General features: G+C 46.7%; 1 protein-coding gene across 5 annotated transcripts in view; it reads right to left on the bottom strand.

The window, feature by feature from the left end:
• MPP7 (MAGUK p55 scaffold protein 7) overlaps positions 1-6390 on the bottom strand; it is a 344361-nt gene extending 337971 nt beyond the window's left edge. For 2 of the 5 annotated variants that reach the window (XM_074946144.1, XM_074946142.1), the window contains exon 1: positions 6212-6338. The gene's annotated coding sequence lies outside the window, so the exon portion shown is untranslated. Of the gene's footprint in view, positions 1-6211 lie in introns of all 5 variants that reach the window. The other 3 variants (XM_074946145.1, XM_074946146.1, XM_074946143.1) reach the window with 3 other exon arrangements.
• Positions 6391-11329: the final 4939 nt, after the last annotated feature.

Genomic DNA, 11329 nt, shown 5'->3' on the forward strand with positions numbered 1-11329 from the left:
GTCCTGAAAGCATTATAGCACTGTGCATTACTTCATAGTGTCTATTACACAGTGTACTTTTATACCCATTCACATAATGTTTGTTCCAATGGATGCTTCAAGCGATTCTATCCAGCACTAGCTCATGCACCATGAGGAGCAGGAAACAGACCTAACAAATGAGATGGAGAATCAGAAGCTTCCCCTTGATCAGTTGCCAGAGTGACTCAGACCCTGGATCCCCTTATTATGCTGAACACCTTAATTACCAGTGCCAAAAAAGCAATAAGCTTGATTTATCTTTTCATTTTAATTCTTCTATTCTTTCAAATTACTGAGATGCAAAGTAAAAGCAATAAGCTAATGCTTTCCATCTCCCTAGGATCCAAAGATGGGAGGATCCAGGCCCAGAGGGAGTTCACACTGTTCCTAAGTGTCCAAGCCAGTCTCCCTCTCTCTCACCCACCTTTCAAAACAAAAACCAAAACAAAAAATGCTATGCAATGTGGACCCTGCACGATGTACCTCTTCTCAAGGGCTAGAGGGACAGGACAAGTGGATAATGAAGTGCAAAGTGGATCTACTTGGAGAGCACCAAAGCAGCTTTTCTGTACCTCTTAGCTAGTGACCTTATTCTATGTTCTCTTTTTAAGATATAAAGAGCATGGGAAATGCTGAAGAGGGAGATGGACTGCTGTGGAAATCCTTGGGGCTTCTCTATACTGGCACTTTACAGCGCTGCAACTTTCTCTCTCTGGGGTGTGAAAAAAACACACCCCTGAGCACAGCAAGTTTCAGCGCTGTAAAGTGTCAGTGTCAACAGTGCACCAGCTCATGGAGGTGGGTTTTTTATAGCACTGGGAGAGCCGTCTCCCAGCGCTATGCCACGACTACATAGCCACATTGAAGCGCTGCCGTGGCAGCACTTTAACGTTGCTAGTGAAGACATGCCCTAAGTAAACCAAACACATAATAGGGAGGAGGGCTTGCTTGTATGTGGCCATGCATCTGGCCTTTGATTTTTGTTCATTGTTTTCCAGATTAATCCCTTAGGGGAATTTTTTTTAAGTTCTAAATAAGGCCTTATATTTAATTCTATTCTTGCATCCTCCTATGCTGCTCTGGAGGTGAAGCAACTTAGAGCAGCAATGGAGAAAGAAATGGACAGAGTTGAAGCCACAGAATAACCTCAACTACTCTCAGAACTGCATGCGCCCAATTTGAACGGTGACCAAGCTAACGTTCTGGGCTGGCAGGAGCATTGCATTGGAAAGCCTAATTGTATTGATACAGCTCTTATACCAGTGTTGGTTGTCCGTCTGTACTGGTACTGCAATGATGCAGTGTCAATGAAAGGCAACAGTGCCTAGCCTTGCTCCAAGGAAATGCCGAATCAACAGCAATATGAACATCTATGTACACTGTAAGCAGTCTTGACATACAAAGTATTTCATGTGGTAGTGAATGCAACACCAAAATTCTCTAGTATAGGAAAGACCAAATTAGGTTAGCACAGCAAATAAACCCTGCTTCTAGGAATAGAGAAGTTTTGTGACACCAAGCTTTTCTGCTCCACATGGGAAGAAGAGGGGATCTGAAAACTATACTTCAAAGAGCTAGAGTAGCAACTGGGGAAGTGAGGAAAGAGTCCTGAGATAGCTAGTGCAACCAAGGCGCAGTGAGTTAAAAACAGGTGTTTGGAAATAAATTATAGGAAGTGGTTCCAGCCTGAGAAGCTGCTAATCTTCACCAAAACCAATCCCATGTTCTGGTACCTGCAGAGCTCCTAAGGTAAGTGTTCAACCTGCTCTGGCTCTCACAGGGGTGCTGGAACAATTTTTACAGTGGGGGTGTTGAGAGCCAAACCGTAAACCCTGTATGAAGTGATTTCCATTATAAGCCAGAGGGTGCAGCAGCGCCCCCCACACCTCTAGTTTCAGCACCTATGGGCTCTCACCTGGTCTGGCTCATAAACATGCAAGGGAGATGTTCCACAGCTGGAGATACCTGTCCTGTTGAGATCCTGAACTCTGCTGAAGCAGCAGCAGCTCTTCTCACAACAAGCACTCACCCCAAAAAATCTCCCCCACTGAATGCAACTACTATCTGGCCACCCTCGACCAAGCCAGAGACCAGTCATTTACACAGCAATCTCTTTTTAAGAGGCATAGGGCAGGAACAGCACATGTACTGCAGGTCAGGACTCAGGAATAAGTTCTTGCTGCTGTGCCAGTACAAGTTTGCATGGCTGCTGCACAGAATGTGCCTGGCTGCAGCCACTGACGTAAAATCCCACAATGAATTCACTGAAGCAACTTTCAAATAAAAGAAAAAGATACCCCAATAAAACAAATACAAACTGCTCCGAACAAATTATAACAGTACCTGCTATACTTCCAAAGGTCGGTTCTACAGCGAGCCTTGTGCAGAGGAAGGCTGCCCTCTCCCTGAATTATAGGGGCTCCTTTTGAGCCCACAGTTCCCAGCTGCTCCCTCCTCCTCACAGGTCAGTCAGTGACTCTGGGGGCACAGGGCATTGGGTGTTTTTCAGACAAGTGGGGAAGGAGCCGAAAAGGAGGGAGAGATTAAGCACATGAAAAGATATTGTCTAAAACTGAAACAACTCCTGAATTGCCAAGGTCAAGAGAAGAGACAGGTATCTCAGCAGATTCCAGTGACAGCACCCTCCCTCAGGCACTCAGGAAAGAGGAGTGTGCTGGTTTTTACAAACACAATGTGAGGAGGAGTTGCAGCTTTCATAATGGCCTCTAGCTACTGGACATATTCTCCAGTATAGCCAGGGTTCTGTAAATTTTTTAAGACCTGCTAGAAATGCAAAGAAGTTTTAAAATGTATGTACTTCATTGCCCTTGTTTTCATATTCTAAAGTACGGGTTTCTACACTGTGCCCTTCTGAAATACCAATTACCTAAGTTTGACACTTGAATAGTATGAAGACTAGTTTCCAGAATTAGCATTATGCCCTAGAGTGCTTTATTTTTTCCATCTAAAGATCTTCTACACTTTCCACAGTATGCATCCGATGAAGTGAGCTGTAGCTCACGAAAGCTTATGCTCAAATAAATTGGTTAGTCTCTAAGGTGCCACAAGTACTCCTTTTCTTTTTGTGAATACAGACTAACACGGCTGTTACTCTGAAACCTGTACATATGAAGCAAACTTTTATTTTAAAAAGGAACATTCATGTTCACTGTGGACTCAAATCTAAAACAAATCTAGTTTACTTTTCTCTGTATTGGCGGTTTACATATTTTCATTCTGATCAGATTGATTAGTCAATTTCATTCTCAACTCCACACCACTGCTACAATGTTGGTCTTATGAACACAACAGGGAAACCTTAAATCAGAGTAAAAGTTTTAACTGAAATGTCAACAACAATGCAAACCAACTCTTCTATTAAAACTTAAAGTGACGAGCCTTAAATCAAGTATTGCTTTAAGACAACTTCTGGAGACTACAAACACGGTATAGTTAACCATTCTGAATGAAGGCAGGCTTTGCACAATCCTACTAGGATCATTTAGCTTATGCTAAAATTAATTCCCAAGTACAATAAAATGGGAGATTATGTCCTTTCTGACAATTTGAGCCAACAAAACAAGCAAATGTTACTTTATTTCAGACAAGATTTCATTTATGACTAAATACTTCTACAAATACAACAAGTAACAGATAAAAAAAATGCACAAAAAGCAACATTGCAGATGACTTTATATTGCATGAACTCCAAAAATTCTAACTACTGTATTTAGTTTAAAAGTGACAATTTCTACACATAGTCAGCAAACATACCTGTTCAACCTGCTACTATATCAGTAAGTAAATCCTTCTGATAGGAGGTCCTTCATTTACCAAGATAACCAGGTTAGAAGATAAAACCACAAATCTCACTAATGACATTTAAAACTTTGAGCAGTTGAGCTTTCTAAGAACTGTTGTTCTATTTGTTAAATACTGTACTACAAAATGAGCAAAGTAATTAAGAGTTTAGTGAAGTGTTCCAATAGATTTTAATCAACTATTAAAATATTTAAGTGCAAACTGGATTCAAAAAATGTAAATTTAAGATGACCAGCAAGCAGATTACATGCATTTAGTGAACTTGAAAAAAAACCTTTTTATTGAGGAAAGGGGTTTTATTTTTAAATGGGCTTGTAAAATATTTGATTTTCTCTATTATCAGAATATGGTAAAGTCAGTAGATGTGTCCAAGGTGGTAAGTTTTCCAGACAGAAAAATACTTACTTACTGCTGTTCAAGTTTCCCCAAACATTTTAGAATAAATAGTGAGGAAATGAACTATTAAAGAAGTCTGTGGCTTGACCTAAGAGTAGCCTGGAAATGTAGGGAGATGCTTTGTTATGACTATAAACTAAAATAAAGGTGGAATTATATTTTCAGGAAAGAGAACATAGAAAATTAAAGTTGGGTCTGCCCGTCACCCTTTCCAACTCACAGTAAACACAATTTGTGTTCTTTGCACACAGCTGAACAAGTGAATAATCTTATTTATAAACTCCGTCAAGACTTGCCTGTTTGTTTTATTAATGTCCACATATTTTATCCGTAAGGAGTTTGTTTCACAGAATTGAATTAAGTTATTTTTAAGCAATACTTCATGGTACCAGTGACCTATAAATTAAAGTTAATAGGTCTCCTGAGTTTAGCTATGTAGTCTGATGTCACTCAATGATTTATTCACATCCATTACTTCTTATAAATTAATTCTCCTTAACTATTCCCAGTGGTGCCTTACGTTTTAAAATAAGAAATGGCTGCAGCACTATACATAATTAAAGGAACTTCTCCCCTTACATGTTGACCCATCAAGTTAAATTTATAGTTCATACACCATGGAGAGGCAATGCAATCTAGTGGAGAAAGCACTGGATTGGAACTCAGGAGACCTGGGCTCTATTCCTGACTCTGCCACTGGCCTGCTGGGTTAGCTTGGGTAACTCACTTCACCTCCCAATATCTTAAGTTTCCCCATCTGTAGAATAGGGGAAATGACACTGATCTCCTGTGTAAAGCACTTTGAGGTCTATGGATGAAAATCTAAGATATAAGAGCTAGGGATGATTATATTATGCACAAAGGTTAGTGCAATATTCAAATTACAACCATCTCCCCATATTATGGCACTCTAAAATATAAAGTATCATTTGAAATAAAAGATAAACAAGCATTCATAAAAAGAAAGTGAGATCGTATAAAATAAAATGAGCTTTGTTGTGTAAAACAGCATTTAATCTTTGTGCTAACAAAAATTAAATCTACTCAACACTAACAGGAGCATTTCCTTGTAACATCTGCCTTCTCATGTCAATGAACTGATGTTGAATTACTGGTGACATCTTGGAATCTGCTTCCTGACAAACAAGGCTTTTGTATCTGTCTGGAAATACTAATTTAATGGGCAGCTAATCAGGAATCAAAGGATGCTTCCTCGCCCTAACCTGCAAACAACCTGACAAGTGGGCCTGTTGCTTGTCCCTCCTATCTCCTCCCACCAGCCCACACTGAGACGATTCACTCTTCCCATTCATCCACCAGCAAAAATAAAATCCAGATTTGACGACAGATTGCCTCCCGTACACCAGTACCCAGTCTGTTGGCGTAAAAGCACCCCAGCCTTGACTGCCACTTATGTAAAGCCTATGCAGGGGCAGCCTCCTTCTCTGCACACCCCAACTCCTCAGCCAGGTGACACTCCTACTTTCCCACCGCCCAGGGATCCCGGCTCAGAGAGCTACGGGCATAAGGGCAAACAATTAAAACAAACGTCTAACAAGCTTGATCAACTCTGAAATCGTTATGAAACAGCTCAGACACACCAGCCTTGCACAGACCCCCTTCCCAAGACATCCCCGGCCCCTCGACACCGCTCTTCTCCCCAGGGCATCCAGCCCAGGGCCCCCCACAGACCCCCTCCGGGCATCCCCGGACGCGAGCCCCCACCAGCCCCAGGACATCCCCGGAGCAGCCTCCCTGCCCCGTCCCCACACACGCACCTGCCCCCTCCCCCACCTGACCCGATTTGTTGGGGGCGCGCGCAGGGAGCCCCCACTCGCATCCCCAGACCCTTTGCCAGGGGTCTCAGTCCCTTTGCCAGCGCCACATTCGCAGCCCCTCCCGCCGTCACTCCCCCAGCCCAACAACCAGGGCAGCGCCCAACGGCCAGCGGGGCTCGGCCTCCGGCTCTCACCTGCCCTGAGCACAGCGAGGCCTCCGCACTCTGCCCGCGACAGACGCGGCTCCAGCTTCCTCTAGCTGAAAATCCCACCCCACCCAGCTACCATCCCGTCCGCCTCGCCTCGCCTCGCCGCGCCTCGAACGGCTGGGGGCTGAGCCGGACAGGGCCTCCTCCCCTCAGGGGCGGGGAGTTGACGGAGCGACCAGCCCCGTAACCGCCAGGGAAAGCTACTTCCTGATTGGCCGTGGAATGGCGCGAGCAGGCTCCTGCCCCGCCTACCAAAGCCAGCCATTTCATTGGCTGGGAAAAGTAAACCAAAGAGATGCCCCGATTGGCTGCCCTAACTCACTCTATCCCGCCCACCTGCGGTCACAGGACGCCAGGTGGAAAGCAGCGTCTAAGAAAGTGGGATCAGTGGCAGTGGCTGCAGGAGGGGAGAGGCCAGGGGGGCGGTTTGCCCCAACTCGGGAGCAGGCTTTGCTGAACCTTACTCTGGGAAAGCCTCAACTTCTCTGCTGCTGATTGTGCCCGGGGCACTAAGTGCTGCTCATTACTTCTCAGTCTCTGGGCTCTCATCTCGTGGCCTTGTAAAATTACAGCTGTAAACCATCATGAGACTGTGTCCGTTGGTGTTTCTTTTATCAAGGTTGTCAGATTTTGTTTTGTAACTGGATAGTAGGAGATTCATATTTACTTCTTCCTGCAGCTCCTTGTTCTCAGTACTTACAGCCACCCTTAACTGTGCTTCTAGTCTAAGAAGCTATTTACAATCAGCCATATTTCACATTTAACCAGCACTTTTACAATTTAATTATTCTCTGAAGCTGAGGGGGAGCTTTGCACAATGGTTTTTTCCAAGGGCTTCTAATTTATGGAAAAAAGATTGGCTAAACACATACCATAAGGTGGTGGCTCATTCCAGGGTACTTTCCCTCCACCTTAGCTGAGCTGGAGGGAAAGCTCTAGCCTAGTGGTTCTCAACCTGGGAGTTGCTTGTGGCCCGATCAGCACACAGCTGCAACCCATATGATATCTGCAGAGCCATACAGGTAGTATGTATATTGTGTGGATGTGGCCTTCATAACACATAGAGAGCTGCCTATGTGGCCCACAATGGTAAATCGGTTGAGAACCACTCTTCTAGCCAGTGGAGGGCACTCTACTACCCAGGTCAACATCCAGCCATTAAAGGGATCTAGAATCATTGGTATGTAGGAAAAGGAGTAATATTCTGAGGTGGGAGGGGACTAGGCTCAGAGTCGAGGCTGCATGGGATCAAGAGTAGCAAGACAGAGGTAAGGCTAGGTAGCTGGCTCCCTAGGAACTGGGACTGAAAGCTGAGAGATGGGCAGAAAAACTGCCTGGTTTTTGTTTGTTTGTTTTGTTTGGAGGAGCTGGGGATGGATGGGCGCAAGCCTCCCTTCATCTAAAGGTCCCCCAGCCTAAGAGGAACTCTCAAATGAATTTGGGGGCAACAAATGATAAAACAGGGTCAGGAGTGATGTCATAGGGTCAAAAGCAGGGAGCCCCGAACAACACCTACTGCTCCTCGAAGGCATCCAGGGAGCCATGGGACATGGTCCAGAGGAACTCTGCCCAGATGTGTGAGCTCAAGGAGAAGCAGAAATAGGCCCCACGGTCACACAGGCTCCTGCCCATCTAGCATCCTCCTGGTATGGTGGATGGCCAACTTGGCTAGAGGTTGGAGGTTGATGAGGAGATCTCATGACTTTGTGGGGCCACAAATGGGGTGAGTGTAGATCAGAAGGTGTGGGGAAGAGTGCAGCCAGAAGAACCTAAGCAGAAGGTTCTGGAGGAGCCGGAAGAAGGGCTGCAGCCTAGTGCAATGTGATGTAAATGTGCACCAGGGTCTCCCACATGCCGCAAGAGTGGCTGTTTGTTAAATCTGCCATTGGCAGGCTCATGTCCATGTACCAATTAATATTTAACTGAATGAGTGCTCTAACCACTGGGCTATTGTGAGAAAGGGCTGACCTGTCTTAGACACCTAACTCCAGGAGAGGGTTCATAGCTGTGAATCCCAAATGGAGATAGACACATTCCTCTCACCTGGAGTTTGGCCCCTAACTCCCTTTGGGGATCAGAGATTAGGCCACACCCCTTTCCTCAGCATTTCCTTTTGCCTGGTCGAGGCATTGCCCCATGGAGCATGCTGGCTTTGGTGTAGTCCATTTCTGGCGCCTAACTTTCCTCATACATTGTATAAGAAGTCTGGGTACCTGTCTTGGGGCTGTAGTTTCCCCTGAAAGGTAGGCATTGCAATACTGAGTCTAATCTAGCACCTAATAGGATTTTGAAAAGTACCTAAACAGGTTAGATGCCTAACTCCCATTGGTCTGAGTGGGAACTAGGCACCGAATTTGCTCAGGTTCTTGTGAAAATCACAGTAGGTGCCTATCTACATCTTTAGCCTCCTCAGTACCTTAGGGCTTGTCTACACTGACAATTAACAGCTCTGCAACTTTCTCACTCAAGGGTGTGAAAACACATCCCCCTGAGAACAGCAAGTTGCAGCGCTGTAAAGCACCAGTGTAAACAGTACCCCAGTGCTGGGAGCTACTCCCCTCGTGGAGGTGATTTTTTTAGAGTGCTGGGAGAGCTGTCTGCCAGCGCTGCGCCGCGACCACACAAGGCATGTTAAAGTGGTGCCGCGGCAGCACTTTAGCATTGCCAGCGTAGACTAGCCCTTAGACAATCTGGCCCTTGGTGCTCCTCCTAGTAAGAGAATGCAGGGGAAGTGAGTTATTCTGGTCTGGGGTTCTGCTGGAGTCACTCCCACAGGGACTGTGGCTTCACTTGTGGAAAAGTACAGGAACTAGCATGGAGCTGTGGGAATAGGGTTACCAGGTGTCTGGTTTTCAACCGGAATGCCCGCTCGAAAAGGGACCCTGGTGGCTCCAGTCAGCACCACTGACCGGGCTATTAAAAGTCCAGTCAGCGGTGCAGCGGGGCTAAGGCAGGCTCCCTTGCCTGCCATGGCTCCGCACGGCTCCAGGAAGCAGCGGTGTGTCCCCCATCCAGCCCCTACATGTAGGGGCAGCCAGGGGGTTCTTCATGCTGCCACCCCCGCAGCTCCCATTGGCCGGGAACTGCTGCCAATGAGAGCTGCGGGGGTGGTGCCTGCAAACAGGGCAGCACACAGAGCTCCCTGGCCACATCTCTACATAGGAGCCGGAGGGGGGACATGCTGCTGCTTCCAGGAGCTGCTTCAGGAGATCGCCACCCGGAGCCTGCACCCCTGGCCCCCCTCCCATGCCCCAACCCCCTGCCCCAGCACTGATCCCCCTCCTGCCCTCCGAACCTCTCAGTCCCAGCCCAGAGCACCCTCAACCCCTCATCCCCACCCCCAGCCGGAGCCTTCATCCCATCCTCTGCACCCCAACCCCTTGCCCCAGGCCTGATCCCCCTCCCACTCTCCGAACCCCCTGGTCCCAGCCCAGAGCACCCTCCTGCACCCCAAACCCCTCATCCCCAGCCCAGAGCCCGCACCCTCAGCCCGGAGCCCTCACACACACCCCACATCTCAGCCTGGACCCCCCTCCCGCACGCTGAACCCTTCAGCACCAGCCCGGAGCCCCCTCCTGCACTCCAAATCCCTCATCCCTGGCTCCACTGCAGAGCCCTCACCCCCCCACACACACCCCAACCCCCAGCCTGGAGGCCCCTCCCACACCCTGAACCCCTCCTTTTTGGCCCCACTCCCAGAGCCCCCACCCCTAGCCGGAGCCCTGCCTCACCCCTTCCCACACCCCAACGTCCTGAGCCAGCCCAGTGAAAATGAGCGAGTGAGTGAGGGTGGGGAGAGCGAGTGACAGAGGGGGTGGAGATGGAGTGAGCGGGGGCGGGGCCTCTGAGGCAGGGCGGGGCAAGTGTGTTCGGTTTTGTGTAAGTAGAAAGTTGGCAACCCTATGTGGGAAATTCTCCTTCCACTCCAACTCACAAAGTACCTTTAAAATGACTTATGGTGGAGCTGGTGGGATTTTCTCCTTTCCCCTGGATAGGTTAGAATTCTACCAAATCAGGGCCAAGAGCTGTATATATGGACAACACTTAGTGGTCCACAGAGCACTTGCTGGTGGCCTACAGAGAAAGCTAGCTGGTAGCATGGTGCTAAAACCTCCTCTATTTCCAGTTGCTAAATTGCATTTAAAGATAGCTAAAAATGCATTATATATTTTCCTAATATTGTTTTTCCATGTAGGCAATTGTTGTCGTTGACAGAGAGATGTTATGTGATTATAAACAGGAAGGGTAATGAATCTGAGACAGTTTCTATATTGACATGTGGTCAGTCTTATGAAAGAGTTTGAGAACTCCTACTCCAGTGTTTGTTGTTATCTGGATACATACTGTTGTAGCCCTCTTCACCTCCTGACACTGATGCTTTTGCAGCACATAACTGAGATTCTTGCATAATTGAACAGAGAGCCATATCAGGTGTCTCCCACTCTGTTCAGAGCATGCAAGCTGTATTCTTCTTCAGATTTTGGCACACAGCTTGGATCATGTTGCATCTGTGAAAGATTTACACACACTGTGGAAAAGGGGGATTTCCTAGGAAACAGAGGAAGTTTTTTAAAACAAAAGTATTTGACAGGTTTCAGAGTAGCAGCCGATGAAGTGAGCTGTAGCTCACGAAAGCTTATACTCAAATAAATTTGTTAGTCTCTAAGGTGCCACAAGTACTCCTAAAAATATTTGAGGGGACAAAAGCTAAGTAAATATATGAGAGTGGTCTCTGGGCAGCAACACGCCCACTGAGCGCTGTAAGTTTCAGTGCTGTAATGTGGCAGTGAAGATAGTGCTACAGCTACTCCTGTCATGTAGAGGTTTTTTTTTTTAATAATGCTGGCAGAGGTCTCTCTCAGCGCTGGTGCCGTGACTACACAGCCACGTTAAAGCACAGCTTACTAACAGTTGAACCTCAGCTTGAAGGCAGAAGCAAGAGAGAGATCTTGGCATTCAAGGTTTCCCACAGAGCTGGTAAGAACCCCTCACATTTGTGTGGGATATGTGGAGTTGATTAAATGAATCTGAATAAATATTAACATGGATGTTTTATATTATATGCAATTGTTTGCTATCAGAATGGACAGTAGTGATGTGTAA

Source organism: Natator depressus, chromosome 2 (genome assembly GCF_965152275.1).
Source record: "Natator depressus isolate rNatDep1 chromosome 2, rNatDep2.hap1, whole genome shotgun sequence".
Taxonomy (NCBI): Eukaryota; Metazoa; Chordata; order Testudines; family Cheloniidae; genus Natator; species Natator depressus.